This window comes from Helianthus annuus, chromosome 10, assembly GCF_002127325.2.
Source record: "Helianthus annuus cultivar XRQ/B chromosome 10, HanXRQr2.0-SUNRISE, whole genome shotgun sequence".
In the NCBI taxonomy this organism is placed as follows: domain Eukaryota; kingdom Viridiplantae; phylum Streptophyta; class Magnoliopsida; order Asterales; family Asteraceae; genus Helianthus; species Helianthus annuus.
Window position 1 is genome coordinate 104,493,057 of NC_035442.2, and position 26,421 is coordinate 104,519,477.

Genomic DNA, 26,421 nt, shown 5'->3' on the forward strand with positions numbered 1-26,421 from the left:
ATCTAGTTTCGCTCAAAGGATACTATTTGTTTGATTTCGCTCTTGATTGTAGCCTAATTTCGCTCCTGGGGACTATAACTTGAGATTTCGCTCAAAATTCAATAGTGATTTCGCTCCAGAGGGTCTAAACAGTAATCTCACTCCAAAGTGTCTTCTGATTTCGCTCTAAGGGGTTATGGGATTTCGCTTCAAGCTGTTAACCAGTGTAATTTCGCTCAAGTGTTACATATTCTACTATTTCGCTCCAGTGCATTATTTGGGATTTCGCTCAAAGTTGATTATCTTGTTATTTCGCTCATAAGTCACAGATTATTGAAAAATGTGATAAGAAATCATGGATACCGAGTTCTATAACGCGTTTGCTACACTGTCTGGTCCGGCTACTATTGCTCAGGCCATGAACTTAGAAAATGAGACGGGAACCACCCAAAAGCCCCCGAAATTGATGAGTATTGAAGAATACTATGGGTGGAAAGACAGATTTGAGAATTGGGTTCAGGCAAACCATCTTAGATCGTAGGAATGTATCTTGAAGAAATACGTGTTGCCTCGAACAGAGTTGCAGGTTCTCAAAGAATTATCTGAGTTTACTGATCAAGAACGGGTTATGTATAAAGCCGAGAAGATGATGATTAGTCTGCTTCAGCAAGCTATCGAAGAAGACATCTTCATCCTGGTTCAACACGACAAAACTGCAAAATCAATCTGGGATGCGCTTCGTGTTAAGTTCGAGGGTAGTGAAAACATGATAAAAAGCAAAAAGGCGTTGCTCAAGAAAGAGTTTGATCTGTTTAGCAGCTTACCGGGAGAGGATACAAAGAAACTGATCGAACGTTACTGTCACTTAGTGCAATCAATGTCGATGCTGAGTATTACTAAAGATCGTGAAGAGTGGGTAGACAAATTGGCTGATGCTTTACCACAGAAAGAGTGGGGAACTTATTTGATGATCTTAAAAAATACGGGTGTTTATGATGGGCTAACTATCTCTCAGTTTATTGAAAAGATCGAGAGTCAGGATTTGGAACAACAGAAGATCGCTAGGATGAACAGTCCGAGTGGTCAACAGGACGTAAAGATGTACTACAAAGGCAGTGTTCCGGTCCCAGAAGCTGAGAGAAGTCCGAAAATACAAACTGCATTCAGTGCTGGGGATTCAACAGAAAAGGTTGATCAGGGTTCAAAAAGCAGCAGCAGTGGATTTTCATCATTTCCAAGTGTCAATCCTAAAGAGTCAAATACGAGTTTTCATTCTCAGAGCACAAAGACAGGAAATGGTTTTGTTATTCAGTGCAACATAGCTCTAAATCTTCCAGAAGGTCAAAGTTTTTCTGAGGAAACTGCGAAAGACCACATGGCGCTTCTTGGTTCAGTGTTGCTATCTTATGAGGGGCTTGTGGCTGGACGGATCGGGAATCCTATGCTTACGAAGGAGGATTACGATCAGATAGATGCCGAAGAAATGGAACTGATGGATATCAAATGGTGTCTTGCTAGTGTTCTCAGACGAGCTGAAAAGTTCAAGCTTATTACTGGGAGAAATGACTTTCTTGATGCTCATGTATCTACTTTAGGTTTTGATAAATCTAAAGTTACTTGTTTTCGATGCAGGGAGAAAGGCCATTTCAAGCGAGAGTGCAAGAACAAGGAGGCTAGTGGTGCTCAGAATCCGTTCGGTAAAGATGACTACTACCAGAAAGCCATTTATCAATAAGTTGGTCAACAACAAGATTCACAGACGGCTCATGGTAGGAAGATTGAGGATTCAAAGAGAGCATGTTTGGTAGATTTCAACTGGAACAACTACATATCACCTGAAAGCAAAGCATGTTTAGTCGATCAAGATGATGAAAGACTACCTGAAGGCTTCAGCTGGGATATGTTTGTTGATGAAAAGGGTGATTACAAGGCTTTTATCGCCAAAATTGTGAGAGAACCAAACATATTTGCCACATGGATGAAGTCTATTGGTGAGACTGTGAAGAATGTGGAAGAAGAGTCTGTTGCATCTGATGAAAGTTCATTTAGTGGTGATGAAAGTACACAGAATTTAGATGAGAGTGTACAAAATGATGTTAGTTCAGAAAAGGAAGCTGTTTTTGAACAAACACCATTAGATTCTGATCTATCAGATGTTGATTCTGAAAAATATGCACAGTTTGATCAATCACCTCCAGACAGCAGCAGTGATGATGAGGAAGAGAAACATATTAATATTGCAAAATCTCATTTATCACCTGAAAGTTTTCATTTCTATTTTGCAGAGCGCTTGGAGAAGCTGAAAGAGAAACAAGCTGCAAAAGAGCAAATGGAGATGAAGACTGAAAGTGTTGCTGAGGAGACTGTTAAGGTTGAGCAAGTGATTGAAGAAAAGGTGTTTGATGCTGAGAAGGTGATCGAGATAGAAAAGGTGGTTGAAGTGGTGAAAACAATAGAAATTGAGAAGATTGTTGAAGTTGTCAAGCCTTGTGAAAAGTGTCTTGAAGCATGCAAGGAGTGTGCAGCAAAAGATGATATCATTGCTGAGTATGAGAAGAAGAAAGAGTAGTTATTGTTCAATCTCAACTATGTGAAAGAATCTTATGATGTATTAAACAAAACTGTAACTGGTCTTCAAAAGACAAACTCAGAAAGAGAACAAGCACTAACGATGATGAATGCTGTCATGATGTCAAAGCAGAAAGCAATAAATTTCTACATCGAGGAGAGTGCAAAGTGGAAGCAAGAGTTGGAGACAGAGAAGATCGAGAATGAGAGAATCAGACGCTTATTGCAGAGTTATTCTAGTTCTGATTATCTTATTGATCGTATTTACCCAACTGTTGCATGTATGGAAGCTTTTCAAGAGGACATGCCAAAGAAGAAAGACAGTGGTAAGAAACCGACTGTTAGCTATAACAAGTGTCCGCCTCCGATTTGGGAAGGGTATTCTCCTAGGAAACCGAACGAGGAACAACTTGAAAAAGCAGTCAATATAAAGCTTAAAACCGATACAACTGATGAATTACCAGAAAACATTGACGTCACGTTTCCCTCGTCTGACACTGATCATGAGTCTGAGTTAATCAAAAAGGTGGTCGATCAGGTGTTGGATACTGATGAGGAGTCCGAGTCAAAGTCTGAGTCTGGAGGGTCAAATTCGTCGGTCAATGGTTCAAAGTCGTCGGTCAAAAAGGCATATAGTAAAGAGTTTTTATTATCAAAAGCAAATTTGGATGATGAAACATTTGAAGTAGCATACACTTAAAATGATTCTGACAAATTATACTCTGACAAAGAGTTTCCAATAAGAAGTGTTCATTTTGACATGATCAACAAGGTTTTCAAAATGACAGAAATTAATATTTCTGGAATAAAAGATTTAAATCTTACTGGAAAACCTAAAAAATACACTTCAAGAGTGCAACAACGTTTAAACAAGAAAAAAGGTTACAATTCTGGTTCTGGTTCTCATAAGAAACAAAACCAAAATCGTAGCAACAAAAAGAAAGGTCTAGGTTATATTCCATCAGAAAATGATAAAAATGTGAAAAATTCTAAAACAAAAACAGAATTTGTGTCAGGTGGAAGTTCAGAGGACGAACAGAAGAAACCATTCTGGAGACAGTCAAACCAAGAGTTTCTTGCTGAGAGGAAGAAGAATGGAACTGAAAAGAACTATTCAAGAGAGACTCGAACCTGTTACAAATGCAATGAAGCGGGTCACATTGCATGGAACTGTCCGAAAATGTAACGCCCAAATTTCATATTCCGAAAATGACTATTATCATACTATTATTTAACAAAATTCGGGCATGACCCGTTCGTAATAAGAACAATTCCCTGTAAGACTAACGTGTAACAACTTAAAATACGACATAACGGAAAATAAGAGCCTAAAAATTTCGTTCTTTACTAGACATAATACTTACAGGAAGGTTCCAAGACAAAAATTCATACACTCATTAAAAAGGAATTTACCACTTCCCATTATATTAATACTTCAAGACCTGTATTTTTTTTATCAAATTATATGACTGATCTTTCCCGTACAACCCTCGCTCTTGACTCGATCTTCAAACCTTCTTTTCTTCGTAATGATGCTAAGTCCACGCCACCTGCATTCACCACATACATATACATCGGTTAGATAGAATGACATCATTCCTAAACTAGACCTACGTAATCAATAGCCAGTCCGCGTTCCTTCTTCCCATACTAATCCCCACGAATAAGCTTTCCGTGTACATTCGTGCATTCCAAATTCTTTAACCCTGATAACGACGTTAAAAGAATACCTGCATTCTCATTTCATACTCAAGACAATGGTTTAGTAACTTATTACTTCAATTGATTTAAACTGTATAAACACATACACGAGGTTAGTTCGCTAATAAGCAATAAATCCTATTTCAATCACATTCCTATGCATGGGACTTAATACTCAATTTGACAACCCGTCCCCAAATCCTTTAATCTACTCGCATTCTCGCTTCGACTACCGGCTTGTGTGTTTAATGTTTCTTTACCCGTAACCCCGGGCTTAGCACTTATGGAATTGTGCACCCATTTACCCGGTTTGCACCTATTATTGCTCAACCCGTTGATTTGTCTATCATAAATCCTTATTATAGACAAATCAAACATTTTTACATCTCAAACTTTCATATATCATCAATATATAAGATTTACGTATTAACAATTAACAACAACAAAACGTTTCGTCGCGTACCTGGCTCGAGTCAACGCATAGACCCGTTTTTATACCTCGCTTTATTAGCCGAAACTTTATGGCGACACAATTATCCAAATTGCTATTCGTTCCTATGAACAAGTGACTTGCCAACCAAACATTAGTCGAATTTGTCAAATGGTATTATTACTACCATTTGGCCCGTGTGGTCTAACTGACCAAATATTGATGTTTACAAAACTTGATATTTTAATTTCAAATTCACGCATACGACCCATTTCGGATTTTACCCCGCTATTTCTTTTATTAGTTACACTATAAGGTAACCTTAACGAAAACTCATTAAAACTTAGTCATTCATGACTAAATTACCAATTTGCCCTTTTTACTATTAATCATGGTTTTTATCGATTATATCTATTCCGACATGTACCATATCGCGTCGGAAACCACATTTCGATTTTCTCATATTTATAGTTCATAAAAACAAATTCATATTCTACAAAAGATGTAAGCTTACTTACTTTGTGTCCATTAAAGCTTCTTTGCGTACTTGACCCGTTTAACCCATTCTTCTCCAAGATCCCATATAGCTTGTCAATAGTCGAGCTATTACATCATATCCATAAGATGATTAGTTTAGCCATCTAATATCATAAAAACTAGACTTTATTGATTTTATTACCACATTTATCAAGATACTAGTTTTGGGTCAGCTTGACTTTTAGAAGTCACACCACTTATAGATAAGTATATCTTTCAACTATTACATACAAACACTTTAAACACACCTTAACAACTGTAAACATTCACCCGAAGCAATATTTAGTGTTTAGTAAATTGGTAACTAGAAAATCATATTTTTAAGTTCATAAAACACATTATTTTCATTGCTGCATTTTTCACGCAGCAGCTGTTCGGGGTCACTTTCCCCCTTTTTAATCACATAATCTGACTTCGACTTTCAAATAAGAATTGTGATTCATTTAAATATCTTTCCAAGCATATAAAGAACACCTCCATACGATTTTTCTATGATTTTATACGATTTTTGAAAGATCAGGTCAGAAACTAAATTATGTGTAAACAGCTTGCTGTCAAAACGAATTTACTAACTTTTCATGCTGTTTTGACCCACTAAATCTCATAACCAGCCTCTTATGACCAAATATGAAATGTAATATGCGAAACGACCTTTTCAACGATATAAGGCTCGTTGTCTAACTCCTAATAACGAAGGAGATACGACATTTACAAGATGACTATCTAAGGCTGTCAAAAGTGACGAATTTACTAATTTTTTAACACAAACTTGAATCAATTCAAGTTTCATGTAGGCATTTTATCAAACACTTAATGTGCAACCATTTAACACATGATTCTTTAACATGTCAAGATGGTTCTTAACCCTTTAAAACTTGTAGTTTTCACTAGGATTTTCACCAAGTCTAAGCACCCTAGTAATTATTATCATCAATTGACATCAACTAACATAGATTCAAGCTAGGAACAAGTACATCAAACAAGGATTTGGACATGGGTAGAACACCCAAGTCGCCACCTTCACTCACCATTATGGGTTTCACCTTGAATCACCAAATTACTTGAACTTATTCATAAAACATAACCTAAATGGTGATTTTAACACCTCTACATTCACAATTTCATACAATTTCGTAGTTTGATCATAGTCTCACTTCATACCAAATCATAAAATTAACTTCTACAACTTACCTCATGTGTAGAAAGTCTAGATGATTAAGAATCTAGGTCCATGCATCCGATTAGAGCCAGTTTCCCCTTTCAATTTGAAGGTTTATCTTGAATTAGGGTTTGTGCCCCTTTCTGCCTCTCCTCCTGTGCAATCGTACGCACCCCCAAACACACTCAGTGTGTGTTTTTGAGTTTTTGTTTTTATTTTTATTTTATATTTTATATTTCATCTTTCCATCTTTTCCAAATCAACCCCTCAAGTTTGTTATTTGTTCATAATTAACTTAATTTCCTATCCTTATTTGTTTTAACCAAGCATATAACTAGGTTTAATAACCTAGTTATTTCATTTCCTTATTTTAAACGTGGTATATACTAGTAACTGAATAATTCGAGTTTTTGGGGTGTTACAAATCTACCCCCCTTAAAGAAGGTTTCGTCCTCGAAACCTCTTTCATTTCTTCTATAACCCGTCTAGTCTTACTCTTCGTTCGTTCATTCATTCAGGTTACATTGGATGACTTACATAAGTATGTTGTGAGGAATTGACGTTTGTGACACATCCCATATTCCATAATTTGAAACTAAAATCCTTTCTAGGTTCTTTCATGTCCCTATGTGAAGTGTGCGTATAATAGTACGCATTACCGTAAACATCCAAGTATCAACATTCTAACATAACTATCATTTTTATATCTCATTATCCGTACTTGTCATGAGGATCAATCATTAATCTACATTTCTACCACCACTTGAACTACTTACAACCTTATGTCTAACCTTATATTTAATCTTTCACATTACTTCCTTATGTCTAACCTTATATTTAATCGTGCAAAGAGCAACATATGAGCATTAATCAACTAGTTCCAAGTTTTCATTCAGGGTCCTTAAATCTTCCTCTTATTGACATAAATACTTTCTAAAGATGACCATTGCTAGTCGGTTATTTCATACTATACCATATTTGTCCTACCATTCATTTCATTCGTGTGTACAAATAATTCACATATTCTTACCTTTCAATCTAGAATTAAACATTTTACTAACCTCGCCTTCATTGTATAACTTAACGATCTGCAAACCGGATTGGCCCGCTTCTGAATGAGTCCGTGTCAAGGCCGGTTCGATCCCTTCCTTTCATGAATGGCCTCCGCTCATGGGCTTCCTTCTAACAATATCTTGTTTAAATGAACATGGCCAACAAACCTAGCATCAAGGTTAGCATTTTTCGTTGGTACTTATCATTATTACATTCTTTCCAATTTATTCTGTTTAATGTTTTAAACACCCACAATTCCTTCGTTTTTTTTTAATTATTTCACCGACCCATTACAGTTGATTTTCCAAGGTCAAACTGACGTTTCTTAATTATCATGGATGTAATGAAGTACACGACTATATTTCTTTCCATTCTTGCTTACATACAAGTACTTTAATACATCCTTTCCGTTCTTCTTGCAAAACTTACCCTTCCCGTCCATACTTAAGTTATTGTTCGGGTCGTAGCCCGTCATTCATTTTGACCCACAAGAGTAATTTAGTAAGATACCTTTCATGTAACTTGCTCACAGCTTATTTCTTTCAACTAAGGTTTCTTGCTACTACAATAGCTTACATCAGTTTTACCTACATAGTAAATCAAATACTTCATGCTAATTTTACTATTACTTGCTTAATAACTATCACTTGCTTCATTTAACTGTTCAGAATCCAATTGTAAAATACATTCTGACCATATGTCCACCAACTACCCATTTCTGACTTATCCTTCTCTAATCGAGCTATAAGCCCCTACTTAAAAGAAAACATAACCTAGGTACATACCTTGCACGAATCAAAACCTTTTGACTCGTTATCCATAACTTACAATGGTTATTTCTTTCCAATTGTGACAATGCATGCCCATTCGTTACACTTATCTATAAGCATAAAACTTGTCAAAATAAACATTAAGTACAAGGTTTAAATGGCGATTACCATTTGACCCACATGACTCATTCGTCCCTTTAACCATTCTTGCATACAATCATATTTGTATAGATATATATATATACACATATGTTTAAGACATAACTTAGATAATATCCGCTTTTTAAAGAATATGTACTTGCTTAGTCTATAATCACTTACACATTCGAACTTTTATTTATTTATTTATTTTTTTTAATTTTAATAGTTCCTTTCTAGGTTTTGAATCCGTCTCGCAGATTCTAACATATCATTCATACTTTCATTCCTTTCATGTTTCGAATCCGTCTAGCGGATTCTAACATATCATTCATACTTTCATTCCTTTCATGTTTCAAATCCGTCTCGCGGATTCTAACATATCATTCATACTTTCATTCCTTTCATGTTTCGAATCCGTCTCGCGGATTCTAACATATCATTCATACTTTCATTCCTTTCATGATTCGAATCCGTCTCGCGGATTCTAACATATCATTCATACTTTCATTCCTTTCATGATTCGAATCCGCCTCGCGGATTCTAACATATCATTCATACTTTCAAATCCCTGAAAGTCTTACTTTTCTCTTCACCCTCACGTCTACCTACTACCTAATTCTAACAGACATACCTGCAACAATTATCACGGTCTCACGAACGTCATATGCTCTTGAGTACTGGCCAGGTACACAATCCACATACTAGTTTCGTGTCTTCGTGTAATCGTCACCTTATGCCCGAAGAATTAGGTTTCGGCACGTGTAACATTTTCATAACTTCGTTTCCATCCTATTATTATATTTCATTAAAATTTTTCCTTCATTTGATAAATTTTACCATTACAGGCACCCATATGCTAAATTTACGTACCTGGGTCAATATGTCTTATTACATGCCTTGGTGCTGGTCCTAGACCACATTCACAGATCATCCCTTCGAAGCAATTGCGCTTACCCTTCACATAACATACTATTAGTTTCCTTCAAATACATAATTTAATACATACTTACATTCGCTTTTAACTTTAGGCCTTGATCGAGTCTTGGATTGTACGGGTTCCTTGTCACAAGAGCACATAGGTTTGAGTTCAAGTATTCACCTCCTTCTACTTGATTTCCCTCAAACCAGGGCTCTGATACCAACTTGTAACGCCCAAATTTCATATTCCGAAAATGACTATTATCATACTATTATTTAACAAAATTCGGGCATGACCCGTTCGTAATAAGAACAATTCCCTGTAAGACTAACGTGTAACAACTTAAAATACGACACAGCGGAAAATAAGAGCCCAAAAATTTCGTTCTTTACTAGACATAATACTTACAGGAAGGTTCCAAGACAAAAATTCATACACTCATTAAAAAGGAATTTACCACTTCCCATTATATTAATACTTCAAGACCTATATTTTTTTTGTCAAATTATATGACTGATCCTTCCCGTACAACCCTCGCTCTTGACTCGATCTTCAAACCTTCTTTTCTTCGTAATGATGCTAAGTCCACGCCACCTGCATTCACCACATACATATACATCGGTTAGATAGAATGACATCATTCCTAAACTAGACCTACGTAATCAATAGCCAGTCCGCGTTCCTTCTTCCCATACTAATCCCCACGAATAAGCTTTCCGTGTACATTCGTGCATTCCAAATTCTTTAACCCTGATAACGACGTTAAAAGAATACCTGCATTCTCATTTCATACTCAAGACAATGGTTTAGTAACTTATTACTTCAATTGATTTAAACTGTATAAACACATACACGAGGTTAGTTCGCTAATAAGCAATAAATCCTATTTCAATCACATTCCTATGCATGGGACTTAATACTCAATTTGACAACCCGTCCCCAAATCCTTTAATCTACTCGCATTCTCGCTTCGACTACCGGCTTGTGTGTTTAATGTTTCTTTACCCGTAACCCCGGGCTTAGCACTTATGGAATTGTGCACCCATTTACCCGGTTTGCACCTATTATTGCTCAACCCGTTGATTTGTCTATAAATCCTTATTATAGACAAATCAAACATTTTTACATCTCAAACTTTCATATATCATCAATATATAAGATTTACGTATTAACAATTAACAACAACAAAACGTTTCGTCGCGTACCTGGCTCGAGTCAACGCATAGACCCGTTTTTATACCTCGCTTTATTAGCCGAAACTTTATCGCGACACAATTATCCAAATTGCTATTCGTTCCTATGAGCAAGTGACTTGCCATCCAAACATTAGTCGAATTTGTCAAATGGTATTATTACTACCATTTGGCCCGTGTGGTCTAACTGACCAAATATTGATGTTTACAAAACTTGATATTTTAATTTCAAATTCACGCATACGACCCATTTCGGATTTTACCCCGCTATTTCTTTTATTAGTTACACTATAAGGTAACCTTAACGAAAACTCATTAAAACTTAGTCATTCATGACTAAATTACCAATTTGCCCTTTTTACTATTAATCATGGTTTTTATCGATTATATCTATTCCGACATGTACCATATCGCGTCGGAAACCACATTTCGATTTTCTCGTATTTATGGTTCATAAAAACAAATTCATATTCTACAAAAGATGTAAGCTTACTTACTTTGTGTCCATTAAAGCTTCTTTGCGTACTTGACCCGTTTAACCCATTCTTCTCCAAGATCCCATATAGCTTGTCAAGAGTCGGGCTATTACATCATATCCATAAGATGATTAGTTTAGCCATCTAATATCATAAAAACTAGACTTTATGGATTTTATTACCACATTTATCAAGATACTAGTTTTGGGTCAGCTTGACTTTTAGAAGTCACACCACTTATAGATAAGTATATCTTTCAACTATTACATACAAACACTTTAAACACACCTTAACAACTGTAAACATTCACCCGAAGCAATATTTAGTGTTTAGTAAATTGGTAACTAGAAAATCATATTTTTAAGTTCATAAAACACATTATTTTCATTGCTGCATTTTTCACGCAGCAGCTGTTCGGGGTCACTTTCCCCCTTTTTAATCACATAATCTGACTTCGACTTTCAAATAAGAATTGTGCTTCATTTAAATATCTTTCCAAGCATATAAAGAACACCTCCATACGATTTTTCTATGATTTTATACGATTTTTGAAAGATCAGGTCAGAAACTAAATTATGTGTAAACAGCTTGCTGTCAAAACGAATTTACTAACTTTTCATGCTGTTTTGACCCACTAAATCTCATAACCAGCCTCTTATGACCAAATATGAAATGTAATATGTGAAACGACCTTTTCAACGATATAAGGCTCGTTGTCTAACTCCTAATAACGAAGGAGATACGACATTTACAAGATGACTATCTAAGGCTGTCAAAAGTGACGAATTTACTAATTTTTTAACACAAACTTGAATCAATTCAAGTTTCATGTAGGCATTTTATCAAACACTTAATGTGCAACCATTTAACACATGATTCTTTAACATGTCAAGATGGTTCTTAACCCTTTAAAACTTGTAGTTTTCACTAGGATTTTCACCAAGTCTAAGCACCCTAGTAATTATTATCATCAATTGACATCAACTAACATAGATTCAAGCTAGGAACAAGTACATCAAACAAGGATTTGGACATGGGTAGAACATCCAAGTCGCCACCTTCACTCACCATTATGGGTTTCACCTTGAATCACCAAATTACTTGAACTTATTCATAAAACATAACCTAAATGGTGATTTTAACACCTCTACATTCACAATTTCATACAATTTCGTAGTTTGATCATAGTCTCACTTCATACCAAATCATAAAATTAACTTCTACAACTTACCTCATGTGTAGAAAGTCTAGATGATTAAGAATCTAGGTCCATGCATCCGATTAGAGCCAGTTTCCCCTTTCAATTTGATGGTTTATCTTGAATTAGGGTTTGTGCCCCTTTCTGCCTCTTCTCCTGTGCAATCGTACGCACCCCCAAACACACTCAGTGTGTGTTTTTGAGTTTTTATTTTTATTTTATATTTCATCTTTCCATCTTTTCCAAATCAACCCCTCAAGTTTGTCATTTGTTCATAATTAACTTAATTTCCTATCCTTATTTGTTTTAACCAAGCATATAACTAGGTTTAATAACCTAGTTATTTCATTTCCTTATTTTAAACGTGGTATATATTAGTAACTGAATAATTCGAGTTTTTGGGGTGTTACAGAAAAATGCTAAAACAAAACAGTGAGTTTCTAAGAAATTGAAAGAAAAGGTTGTTGATGTTGAACCACCAACTGAAAAACTTAAAGTTTTTGAAAACTCAACTTATGAAGTTGGTGAGTGTTCTAAAAAGAATGTTTTCAAACAGAAAGCTGAAAACAACCAAGTGTGGGTTGTTAAAAAGGTTAGTGAGAAAGTCGGTGATGAATCTGGTTCCACAAAGCCAGAAGAGCCACAAGTTGAGATGAAGATTTCAGTGAATGATGATGATTTTCCATCACTGAAATTTGAAGAGGTTAAAAAGAAAATTGGTAAAATTAAAATCTCGAATCAGTTTTACAAAGAGAAAAATGAATTTGATGTCGAGAAAACATTCAACGGGAGTGTTAAAAAGATTTTTGGGAAAATGTTGAATGGGAAAGCAAAGGGGGTTAAAGATTTTTACGCTACTAAAAAGGCAACTTACAACCCTACTGTGCAAGAACTGAAAGCCATCAAGTCTGAAAAGACTTGGATGGAAGTTTGTTTCCCATGATAGTCTTAGGACTATGCCGGAGATCCCAAGTTTTTATCGTGGATCAGGAATCGGCATCATTCTAGTTTTGAATAGATTGTTTGAAGGATTTTAAATGTGTTTAAATTTTACAGGTTGAATGACTACGTCGGAGCTTCCAGGTGGGTAATTGCGAAGTAGGAATCGGCATCTTCGAGTTGGTAAAGTGATAATTGTAGATGTAACATTCCTATAGTTGGTATTATTTGGTTTTACTTACAAGTGGTTATTTTTATAAGTGGTTGAAAGACAAGATGATGAACCATATCCCCGATTTTAACAAGTGGTAATCTTACAATTGGTAATAACAAACTCATTTTCCGGAAAAATCATTTTGATTAAAACAAACTTAAGTGTTTTGAAATCTAAATGAGAAAAGGGGGAGTTCGGATAGTTTATGCCTAGTGAATGGCGATTTGATGCAATTCGATATTGGTTGTCAAGTTTCTGTATAGTTTGTTTTACATTCTATGTTTTCAAGTGGGTCAAGAGTTTAGATGTTTTTCAATTTTTAATGTGTTTGCATTTTAGGGGGAGTAGAAATTTTCAGAAAATCCAAAAACATTAGAAAATTTGAAAAAGCCAAAAACATGATAAAATCAAAAATGAGTTTTGTTGTTAAAAAGGGAAAAAGATAGTACATCAGTGGGCTGTCACAACATGCTAAAGATTTGGATAGTTAAAAATGTGATAAACAATCTCACTGCGGATGTGTCAGCAGGTTTTTACACATTTAGTAAATTGTGACGAGATATAAACCTAAAAATCAAACTTGCTTATTCTGTGGGTAACAACATCTTGGATATATAGGTAACCCTTGAAATCTTGTTTGAAAGGTCCCTTATTCTGAGATACTAGGTCTTTATGCTCAGTGATATCTGGGGTATTATCCCGGGACTTCTGCTGTATGGAAGTACTGACCTAGTCCCCCGATAATGCTTTCCGCAAATGCTTGAAACATAGCATCGCTCTCAGCAAGCTGATGAAACAATAAAATTGATAGTCACTGCTGTTGAAATCAAAAGATCCTCTAAAGGGGACACACCGAAAAGTCGAAGCCGTCATCTCTTTGCGTATACGGAAGTATCGACCTGAGCTCTCACGGCCCTCGCATCTAACCCCTGACAGATATCATCTGTGGTATACTCACCTGTAAGACTGAATATTGGGATCTGGATACGGGAGTATATTCAAGTAGTGGGACACACGGATAAGTTTAAGTACTTAAAACACTAATTGTGTATCTCGAAACAATTGAACTTTGTGTGAAAATTTAAGTGGACAAACATACGGACAATCTAGGTGAATTGTTTAGAACTTAAAATGAAATGAGCTTAACGGTGTTGGTGACATGTCTCATAAACTGATATGATCCTCTTACGCGAACTCACAAAAATATTGTCTGTAAATATTTCATTTGTGCAGTCTTTTCTGTTTCTACAAGTGGTGTCATTTATTTTCTTTCAGAAAATCAAAAAAGATTTTGTGTGTGTTTTAGCATAAACTTTTGAAAAGTCAAAAAGATTTTCGACAACTGATATTGGAAAGCTGATTTTCAAAATTCCAAGTGCTAAACATGATGACATTGTTGTGAGGGGGAGTGTGTATTGAATATCAAATTGTGTTTTTAAATCAACAATTGGTTCATCAAAAAGGTAGTTATTTTTGAAGGGGAGTCAGTGTTGATACATACATTTATATTCTGAGGGAGAATGTATGTTGGTGCATACGTTTATATTCGAACTGTTAAATTTACTTTGAGGTAGAGCTTTTGCAGGTCAAGTTGAGCCAGGTTATTCAATTCTAAGATCCAAGCTAGACGAGAGCCAGGTTACAATATCTGAAGTCTCTGATTGAAGAAATCCAGGTTTCGATTCGGTGGTGAAAGGTAAAGCTAGGCAACGATCTTGGAACATGAAGAGACAGGCTGATTGATCCTGAAAAGCTGTGAGATAGAAAGCCAGACAACGATCCTGATACAGATGTTGCTGAAGAACAAAGAAATGCCAGCAAATCGTTAGGGGGAGTCTGTTGAAGAAGATAGAGAGAGAGAAGCCCAGAGGCTGATCAAGACTGAAGAAGTGAAGACACGGTATTGTCATGACTCGATAGTCGACTCGTCAACATCTGAGGGGGAGTCTGTTGGTGCATGCATCTGTCGACTTCGTCTTGTATCGAGTCTTACATTATATTGTATAGATTAGGGCACGTTTTACGAGAAAGTAGGATAGTATATGTGTGATAGATGATGATTTCGCTCATAGGGATATAGATATAATTTCACTTATGTGGTCATGTCTGATTTCGCTTATATGGTCATGTGACACAAGGGCGAAATCAGAACCCTATATAAAGGTCTCTTGGGCAAAATCATTAGATCAGTCCTTGTATTCCATACCGAGGTGCTGCCGGTGTGAAGAACTGTTTGTAATTGCATTCCGATCAATACAATCAGTAGTTATAGTGAAGAATCAACTGTTTCTACCTTTGTTTCTTGTTATTCCGCACCTGAAACAGAGAAGAACGCCTCTGAACGACTCATTCGGGTCGGATTACGATCCTACATCATTGATCTCGGCGGCAAGCAAGTAGGTCTCCTCAATTGATGATGTCTTGGCGGCGTGAACAAAGTCGGCAACACAATCAGGTAGAGCTCGAATGTACTTCTTGATGGCCATGTCTGGCGTCTTGACTTGATCGGGACAGATAATGCTAAGTTGCTTGAAGCGAGCTGTTAAAGCAGCGTTGTCTCCATCCTTCTGCTTGATGTTCCAAAACTCGTCCTCCAGCTTTTGGCGTTCATGGGGAAGGCAGAATTCGTCCATCATGATGGCCTTCAGCTCTTCCCAAGTCAGCTTATAAGCTGCATCATTCCCGTGTTTTTTTCGTTCGGCCGTCCACCAGTCTAGAGCTTGGGACTGGAAGACACCGGTCGCATTGAGGGTACGGAGATTTTCAGGACAGCTGCTTTGGCGCAGAGTGACTTAAACCGAATCGAACCATTGAAACATGGCGGTAGAGCCATCTTCTCCGGTAAACTCTTTTGGTCCGCATGCCTTAAACTGTTTGAAGCTGAAAACGGTCTTGTTAGCATCTTTAGGAGCTTCGGTTCGCGACTCCTCAGACGATTTGCTGACGTTTTCATACACCTCGCTTACAGCTTTTGCCACTTGCTTGGCAATGATAGCAGCGAGACGCTTATCTCTCTTCTCTTGGCGGGTAAGAGGGGTTCGGTGTCCAGATGACGGCATGGTCTGCAACAGACATCATCGTAGGTCTCAGACATAACAAATCGAATCTCACCTCACACGTCTACTACTTACTAAAGCTCAGGAACACGATAAGGCATGAATCAGATAAACACATAGGCACATAACCACAGATTCACGTAATCCTAGAAGCACAGAAGCACATAAAGCACAGAATCACAGAAGCACATAAGCACATAGGCATTTAATCACGGATGCAGTCAGAATACAGAAACCTATCATTCAAAGCTCGCGTGTCGTTCGTGTGTTCGGTCGCGATTAGCATTCCGAGTAGCATCGTATAGTCGTATAGCGTGTCGAGTAGTATAGTAATATCGTGTATCATAGCATAATATTGTCTAAAACTCCAGCGACTTGTTAGCGTCTTGAGATATAATAGCAACGCGAGTCGTGCGTGTCGATCGAAGTGATAGCAAAAATCGAATAATTCTCCAAAAATTTAAACACATAAACAGATATATACACACAAAACATATAAAATCGACGAACGATCAGAGTAGGCAATTGCGGGCTCAGAATCGAAACACATAAAATCGAGAAATGGATTGTCTGCGGCTATTAAACGTCGACTACCCAAAGTGATTCGACTATTCACAATAGACTTGTCGTCACATTTCGACTTTCAGGTTCGTGTTTCTGCCTCGATTCTTGGGCATTCAACACGCGTTCCCTAGGTCATACTCATGAGTTCAGGTCGTTGGAGTCCGTCGAGGCTTTGGTGAGAAAAATAAAATCCGGAACAAGTTGTCAAGGTTAGGGTTTCACCCCTAGCTTAGCAACTTCTTGTTTTAGTAAAATTTGAGGAGATTATTCATCAAAATATGGATTTCACTCCTGATTTGGTATAATTCTCCTCGTTGGTTCTGAAAAATTAATGAAGAAATAATTGATGAATTGATAAAATCAGCGTTGATCAAGCAATTTAGTCGAGAGTTTGCGGTTTTCACACGTAATCCTGACTAAATCGCTTGATTCTATTTGAAAATTCGAGTGCAGTGGTAGCGAGAAATAGCTGGGTATAGCACATAAGCTTGGCCTGTTGGTTCCTAACTATAGTCTAGGTCTCTAATTACAGCGACCCGGACTAGGTCGTGTCTTGCCTAATTCCCTATAATTATGGCTCTGATACCAATCTGTCACACCCCAACCGATGGCGGAATCATTGGGGCATGGCACTGAGCGAAACAGATTGTCCAGAATTTTCCACAACAACTATCATTACTATTTAGTTTAAGTAATACGTCCCATACCGTACCCCAAATAGTAAAACAAATTATTACAGATAACAACTAGTCAAATGTTCTGTTCCAACAACTCAGATTCAAATATAAATAATATAATTGTTCAAATGCCTCTAGAGACTCGATCTGCAAGATCTACAGACAACTATGCTCTAGACACTTATTCTAAGCTCGCCTTCCTAGCAGATGAGCATCCTAATTGCCTGTCATATACGTTAAAATAAAGTCAATACATAAAATGTAAAGGTGAGTATACAAGTTTGATATAGCATATAGAGTTCGAAATAGTTTACGCATAACCAGCACGTACACAGAGGAAAATGAAGCATGTTAATTATCGACATGGATCTATCGATACCAATGACTGTGGATTGACTGCCCGAGGCAGTTCGCAATACATGATTACCACCGTAAACCATGCAAGTAATTGTCCTTAACAACCCCCGTGTGAACGGGTGCTGAGTCCAAACTATAGTACTATCGTCGTTAAGGCAGGTAGACAGCATTCCACTTGTAAACATAACAACAAGCATTCATTTTGTCATGTAATACATGTAGAACGGTTAGCGTTTAAAGTAATTGTGTAGTGTGTTTGATTGTGATTTAGATAAGTAACGTATGTACCACCCAAAAGTGCTAAAGCAAAAAAGGGTTCGAGTATACTCACAGCGATTGATTGATGGATTGAAGGGAGCGCTTGAGAGTAGGGTTAGCCTGAATAGTTCGATAGCATAATGATGAGTAACGCGTAAAATGGAAACAAGTGATGATGGGTCGAACAGCCTGGTCGATCGAACTGTAGGTTCGATCGAACGGGTTGTTTGTTCGGTTAGACAGTCCGTTCGGACAGCCTGTTCGATCGGCCGGTAGGCTCGATCGGTTGGACTGTTCGAGTGGGTTGTTTCTTCCTTTGAGTAGGATGTGTTTGTGTATGATGGCTTGCCCTTTTGAAGTTTTCGTTGTAGTATTTGAGAACACTGAAGTGACCTTACCTTTCAGGTCGATCGATCGAACGGCCTGTTCGATCGGCCGGCTTAACCGATCGGTTAGGTACTTCAGAATGGGTCCTCAGTGGGATGTCACCTGATCGGTCGGCATGTTCGATCGGGTGGCACTCCAATACGTCGAACGAGTTGAAAATCGATTAAGGGTTGAAGCATAGTATCTCATGATTCGAAGAGTAATGTTACCAAACAGTCGTTCGATCGAACATCACTTCGTTCAATACTATACTTCATGAAATTGTTAAAGAGTGGGACCATGTGCTAGCCGATCGGCTGGCCTGGTCGATCGGCTGACATGTCCGATCGGTTGGGCTTTTCATTCGAACAGCCTGTTCGATCGGTCAGCATTCTGACCTTGTCGGCCTGTTCGTCTAACACTTGGCTGTTCTGATTGTTTAACGTTATATTGAGGCATTTCGACAATGAGCTGAACCATGGCACCTTCGTTCTTACTTGTTTCCCTGCTCGGACAGGAATCACCCAAGTCCGGCCGGTGAACGTTTCGGAATGGTAGTTTAATGTTTAACCCGAAATCGGGGAACCTCGTAGATAGAATCCGAATCTTGAACCACGCAACCATTAGAATGATTGGTGAGTTGGCTCAAGCTCCGTTTCTACCGGTTTGAAGGCATTGGGTGTAAAAGAGTTGAAAGAAAGTTGGAAATCCTTCTTTCAATCCTTCACACCATGTAAATGTTCAGATCTGTGATAGATCTTAGTTTGTTTATGTGGAAATCGGCTAGATCCAAGTGATTCTTGGTGGGTTGAGGCCAAAACATGAGGTTCTTGAAGAACACCATGATGACATCATCCTAGAATACTTAGATCTTGATGATTTCACGGTTAGAAACCAGGATTCGAAAGATAGAAAGGTGTAGGAGTGTGTATTGATCAAGAAAGTACAAGATTTAAGATGAAAACTCACCGGGATTGAGAGAAATCTGAGAAAAGAAGGGGTGCACGAGCTGGTCGGTCAGAGGGTTTCCAAAAGTGGAAAGAATGACAATGACAGGCCTATTTATAGGCTTCCAAAAGAGGAAAGGGCTGGCCGATCGGCCAGGCATCCCGATCGGACAGCCTGCTCGATCGGACAGTCCGTCCGATCGGTTGGGCTGTTCGTTCGGCTAGGAGCCTGATCGATCAACAGCGTGCGTTGAGTGTTCGGTGCGACGATTTCTGATATTTCGATTTTGATTGAAGATGATACGAGTACGATAGAGTTTCCTATTCAAATTACTTTTAATCCCAACCACTATATCTACATACTAGCATCTATATTTCACACTATCCTATCGCTACCATTCATCATAATTCGGTTTCGATTGAGTTCGATTGAGTTTCGAGTTTCGTTTCGATTGATCACCACACATAACATAAAGTAAGCACGCACAGATAACACGTAAGGCACACACACGTAATATAACACCAAATTTGCATAATTCGAGTTTCGAGTTCGATTGATGATTCGAGTAGCTTGATTATTATTGATTGATTGACATTATCGCATTGTTACTTCCTACTATTCACAGTCGTAAAGCGTTTCGCGTCGATTAAACATTTGATTACTTCGATTCCTTTGATTAATCAACACTTACTCCACATAATTCAAATACATAAAATAGACTAATTACAGTCAAAGAAGTCAAACTTGACTTGGACTTTGACTTTGACTTTGACATTCGAAAACACGGGGTGTTACAACCGGAATGATTGAGTGCAAACCGGCGGACACCCCAATGGTGGTTAATCATGGCCTACACATGGAAGATGGAGCAGATCTAGCAGATAAGGAGAGATATCAACGAATGGTGGGAAAATTAATATACCTCTCCCACACTCGTCCAGATATAGCATATGCAGTAGGAGTGGTGAGTTAGCTTATGCACCAGCCCCAAGCGAGTCACATGGAAGCGGTATTAAGAATCATCAGGTATCTCAAGGGAACAACAGGCCATGGTATACTGTTTAAATCAAATGGGCACTTAGAAATCCAAGCTTATATAGACGTCGACTGGGCAGGGGATAAAGGAACGAGAAGGTCAACCTCAGGATACTTCACCATGGTCGGAGGAAATCTAGATACTTGGAGAAGTAAAAAACAAAAGGTAGTCGCCCTATCTAGTGCAGAAGCCGAATTCTGAGGGGTTGCACGTGGCCTAGCAGAGATTCTATGGATTCGTAAGCTCCTAACTAAGATTGGCTTTCTTTCTACACAACAACCAAAATCATGTGTGACAACAAAGCTGCTATACAGATCTCAGAAAATCCAGTCCTACATGATCGAACAAAAAATCTGGAGGTAGATCGACACTTCATCAAGGAGAAATTGGAGGATAGTATCATAGAGCTCACATATGTATCGTCAAAAGATCAACTCGCAGATATTCATACAAAAGCTGTTAACAGGAATGTGTTTAGTAGCTGCTTGAGCAAGTTAAGTATTGGTGATCCCACTACTCAAATTGAGGGGGAGAGTCGGAAAGTAAATGATGTGCCGTAGTGTAGGGGCTAATTGTGCAACTTGGTGTTCTGTATAAACACCCTTCTTTGTAACCCTAAAACGAGTTAAATACAATTTCTCAGTATAATTCAAAACCCAACACAGTGTTTATTCTCTATACCAAACAACACTTGGAGCTTTCCACATTAAACTTTGTTTAAAAAATAATAATTGTTTATTGAATATCGTATATTTTTTTTGGTATAATCTCGTTTTTTATTATTAATATAGTTTTTAGAACATCTAACTTACACACTCTTTTAACCCACTTTTAAATCTTCACCTTTTATTAACCACGGGACTTGATTTCTCACTACTTAGAATGTAACATATTTTTTAAAACATTGGTACCACTAGATCAAATGCATTTGTTATAACCTTATAGTTAACATGAGATATTACTATACAATCCAACCAAATTATTTACAACCAACGGTGATAGATTAACACAAATAGAATATTTATAAATAACCAATTAACCATGCAGTTATAGATTATGACAACTTGTGTTGGAAATGGTTGATGCAAATCTACCTAGAATTTGATACTCTTGTGGCGAACTCAGTCAACAACATTCTTCCACTTTTCACTTTTGACTTTTGAGAATCTTTCCCCACATGCTTAATTCCAATCATTTCCACTAGCAGTTTATATTCATCCCCCTCATAAACTAATCACAAAACAACAAATGACCCATAGAGACTTAGAGAGGCAGTAGGTAAGGTTTTAGAAACGCTCCAAAAATGGAGGCATTGTAACTTACAAATCTTGAACTCGTTTTCATCGATCAAGTCGAATAAATTCCGCACCAACTAATTAAGATGCTAGCTAGCCATGTGATTAAGGAATCAACCCTACTCCAATCATTTGTTTTCATGCAAATCGTAGAATTATTCTCCATGCATGTGGCTGTATATATATATTCAACACTTCAAGCATATTTGATCAACTAGTAGACGATCAATGAATATGGGCTTCCAAGAGTTGATCGAAAGAGGTCACAACACAGGCTACAAGAAGCTAACAGTGGGGAAGAACTTGAGGAAGCCATTGTTGAAGAAAGTGAACAGAAGATTTAAGGGTTTTAGGTTGATAGTGACTCGGAAACTCAAGTGGAGAAGATTTTGGATGGCAGTGATGCCCTCGAAGAGGACGATGAAGATCTACAGTGATATGGTGAACCAGATGAAGGTTGATGGTTCGTATCCGGCCATTGTTTTCTCTTGTCAATGGGGGCTTCCTGTGCTTTCTCATCCTACTTCTAGTTGTAGAAACTCTAATGTTTCCCTTTATACAAAATCTCCGATACTTGCATAGTATTTACTGATTTGTTCTTGATTAATTAATATCTACTATATGTTTTCAGGGGATTTTAGTGTTTTGGTGTTGATTTTTTACTAAATTTTGATTCTATTATATGTTCATCATGGAATAGAATTATAAATATTGTAAGATTTTTTATTTTTTTTGAACGACAAATTTGAACCACTGACGGACCACTGGAGTATCATCGTGCCACCAGCGGAACCACCTGATCATATCCATCTCCATTAGCCAATAATGTGTATACACCAATTCAGGAGGAAACCCAATTAATCTGGAAAAACCCCCCTTGTGGAAATCAAACCCATGACCAAATAGTCATAAGACTTATCCCCTAAGATGTCACTATAGTAACAGATGACTATCGGATTATTGTAAGATTACAAAACAAAACAGATGACTACCGGAAATCCAATTCGTCATCAAGATGTACAATCATGAGTAATCTGATTTGCGACAGACTACCGACGTATATTACCGAGAAATAACCAACATAAATGCTCATGAAAGGTCACCCATTTGTAGTTTTAGTAATGTTAACGTTGTGTTGGGTGCCAAAATTTGAATGTTGTGTTGGATGCCAAAATTTGAACGTTGTGTTGGGTGCCAAAATTGTGTTGGATGCCAAAGTTGAACGTTGTGTTGGGTGCCAAAATTGAAATTAACTGAGAAACAAAATCATTTTAGTAGATGGAGCAACAATATTTTGTCTGAAATTTTATTTAAAATCATTTGTGTCAACAATAATTAAAAATTACATATATATCGAATGCATTCTATGTATAAAAAGTGTCTTGCACATTAAATACATGGTGTTTTGAATATATGTAAAATTCCAAATTTTAGCCCACTTTTTAGAGTCCGTCTTTTAATGATAGTGGGTATGGAGAGCCTTATCCCCAAGGGGATGGGCCGTCACGTCGGCGCTACGTAGGAGGGGTTTGAAGGGGATGGACCTAAGGGGGTGGGGGATGAACCCCTTTATATATATATATATATATATATATATATATATATATATATATATATATATATATATATATATATATATATATATATATATATATATATATATATATATATATACTAGGTTAGAACCCCGTGTATTACACGGGTTGAATAAATGTAATTTTATATACCAAATAATAAAAAATATATCTTTAATAATCTCGTTTATTACACGGGTTGAATAAATGCAATTTTATATACCAAATAATAAAACAATATATATTTAAAAATCTCATTTATTACATTGGTTGAATAAATGTAATTTTATATATTAAATAATAAAAAAGTTATATCTTTAATAACCGCGTGTACTGTACGGGTTGAGTAAATTTAATTTTATATATTAAATAATAAAAAAAGTTACATTTTTAAGAACCTCATCGAGCTGAGGAGCGAGGCTAAGTTTGACCGTTAGGGATACTAAAGCGGGAGGCTGTGTTATACGGGTTGAACACATGTAATTTTATATACCAAACAACAAAAAGTTATATCTTTATAAATCTTATGTAATATATGTATTGAATAAATCTAATTTTATATACTACATAATAAAAAAGTTATATTTTTAAAACCTCGAGTATTACACGAGTTGCATAAAAGTAATTTTGTATAGTAAAAAATAAAAGTGTTATATCTTTAAAAACCCTCGTTTATTACACGGGTTGAATGAATCTAATAAAAATTTATATCTTAAAAAAAACTAACGGATATACTCGATATACGATGGATGGGGTGATTGCGGTGATTGTTATTATAAATGTCACGTAAACATAGTGATTACCGTATTTGAGTTGAGAATTGAACACGAAAATATAAGTATAGAACCAGTAAACACCTTTTAAACCTTTTTGAAATAGGTTCTACCCTTAGCTATTTTAGTTTAATAAAATAAATAAATCCTTTAAATTAACTGAGTTAGGGTTAAAGGACATAACTTGCAAGGGTTTGTAAACATCGAGTACGTTTTCTGTAATTATTGAAGACAAAGGACACAGTTTGCAATAAGTGACATACATAAAGGACGATTTTTGTAATTTACTCTATTTTAAAATATTATATATATTATCTCCTATATGAATTGTTTAAATTTATATTAAATTTAATTGTATATTTATCTATAAAAATAGATGGCTTCAATGAATGACACGTGTCCAAAACGTGATTTCTTTTATTATAGTAGATAGATTTCACAAGTGAAGGGTGAAAGATGTCAATTCGTCATAGTTAAGGGTTGAATTAGGAAAGTTGTGGGTAAAATAAACCAAAATATATCAAGAAGATTTAGATAAATATTTTGAATCCGTAACCATTATAATTAGGAGATATACGTTTTATTTATTATTTAGAATTATTAGTATTATTAATAATTTTAATCAATTAAATGAGAGAATGACAAGTGTCCCAAAACAGATTTCTTTTATTATATAGTATAGATATGTATGTATGTATGTATGTATGTATGTATGTATGTATGTATGTATGTATGTATGTATGTATGTATGTATGTGTGTGTGTGAGGAGAGAGGAATGAGACCCGTCGAGATCGGTTGGTGGGAGACAGAAAGGACGAGCCGGAGGAGTGGGGGGCGGTGTGGGGGACTGGCGCCGGGCCAGGCCGGGCCTCAACTGGTCTAAAGGATTTGATCATAGATTCAATCTTAGAAAAAGGTGAAAAATTTAAAATTATTGGTGACATTCAAAAACACCAAGGTTTAAGCAATAAAAGGATTCGGATAATTTGAGGTTCAAACATCTCACTTTTAATGTCAAACCGAAAACAAAATAACATAAAAATAAAGGGTTCACTTAATTTAGTTTCTTTCGTAGATCAAAATCCTTATTAAAAACTATACTTTTTGTCTTCTTTTATCCACCGGATTCCTTTCAAACAACTTGTATTTTTTTAAAACTTGATTTGATTCGTTATGGATAAAAACGAATACTGATCTAACATCTCATTTTCAATAATAAGTTATAAAATATGTATATATTAAGAAGAGAGTTTATCATATATAAAACAACTAGGTTTTTATACGGGATTGCTTCCTGGGCTCGGGAAACTTAGTTATATTAATTACTATTTGTTACTAATACGACCACATTACATCAACCATCTCATTAGATTCAACAAAAATTGTCTTCAAATCACCAGATTAAATCATGAACGCATATTAGAGGTCAAACACAAGCACAACAGGACCACATGAAAAATATCATTTCCACATTTACTTCAATGCACTTACATGTTAGGTTGATTTGGGATTTTGTAAAAATGTTTGTTTTTGTAGTTCTTTACAAAATAAGATGTGACCAAAAGTAAATCAGATGTTGAACATAAACACTGAATCTATAACAACAGACACTACAAACACTGATTATATTCAAACTACTGATACATAAACACTGATTCTTCATTCCACTGTTGTAATCTAAGCACTGATGTTGAGCATCAATGCTATCTTCAAAGGGTGATCAGACATTGAATGGACAATGCTTTGATCTTCAACAATGCTTGGATCCCATCAGTAGTTTGAGCTTCAATTTTTATGCTTCATCAGTGTTTGGATTCCAATGTATGTTGAAGCTTTGCTGAGCTGTCATCTTCAAGTGCCATTATCTTGATAGCCTCTTTAAAATATACAGCTTCTTGCTCTTTCTTTACTGCATCAGTCAGCTTTTGCCTCTTTCTTTGGTTTGACATAATGACAGAGGTATCTGATGATGTGAACAGTGGTAGAGAATTGTGGACCTGCTTCTTTGACATGTCAATAGTTTTGTAATCAGGCTTCTTTGGAAGGCTAGGATCTGTTTCTCTCCTTTTTCTCAGCCTTTCATAAGCTTCATCAATGTACTGCTTTGTCCATTTTGCTATGGCCTTGGCAGTTCCAACATTTGCATCAACCAACTCTTGTTTCTTTCTTTTATACTCCAAGGTAAGATCATCAATAGCCTTTTTGTATTTACGCCAGTTTGGTGCTGACCTTTTCATGC

General features: G+C 36.5%; 2 long non-coding RNA genes across 2 annotated transcripts; both read right to left on the reverse strand.

Annotated features, from left to right (window-relative positions):
- Positions 1 to 3,868: 3,868 nt before the first annotated feature.
- Positions 3,869 to 8,540, reverse strand: LOC110885054. Its single transcript, XR_002561850.2, has 3 exons — positions 6,407 to 8,540; positions 5,197 to 5,281; positions 3,869 to 4,817 (listed from the first exon to the last, which is right to left on the reverse strand). It is a non-coding gene; the product is annotated as an uncharacterized LOC110885054 (long non-coding RNA).
- Positions 8,541 to 9,622: 1,082 nt separating this feature from the next.
- LOC110881775 lies at positions 9,623 to 10,923 on the reverse strand. The gene is made up of 2 exons (XR_004868896.1): positions 10,032 to 10,923; positions 9,623 to 9,851 (listed from the first exon to the last, which is right to left on the reverse strand). It is a non-coding gene; the product is annotated as an uncharacterized LOC110881775 (long non-coding RNA).
- Positions 10,924 to 26,421: the final 15,498 nt, after the last annotated feature.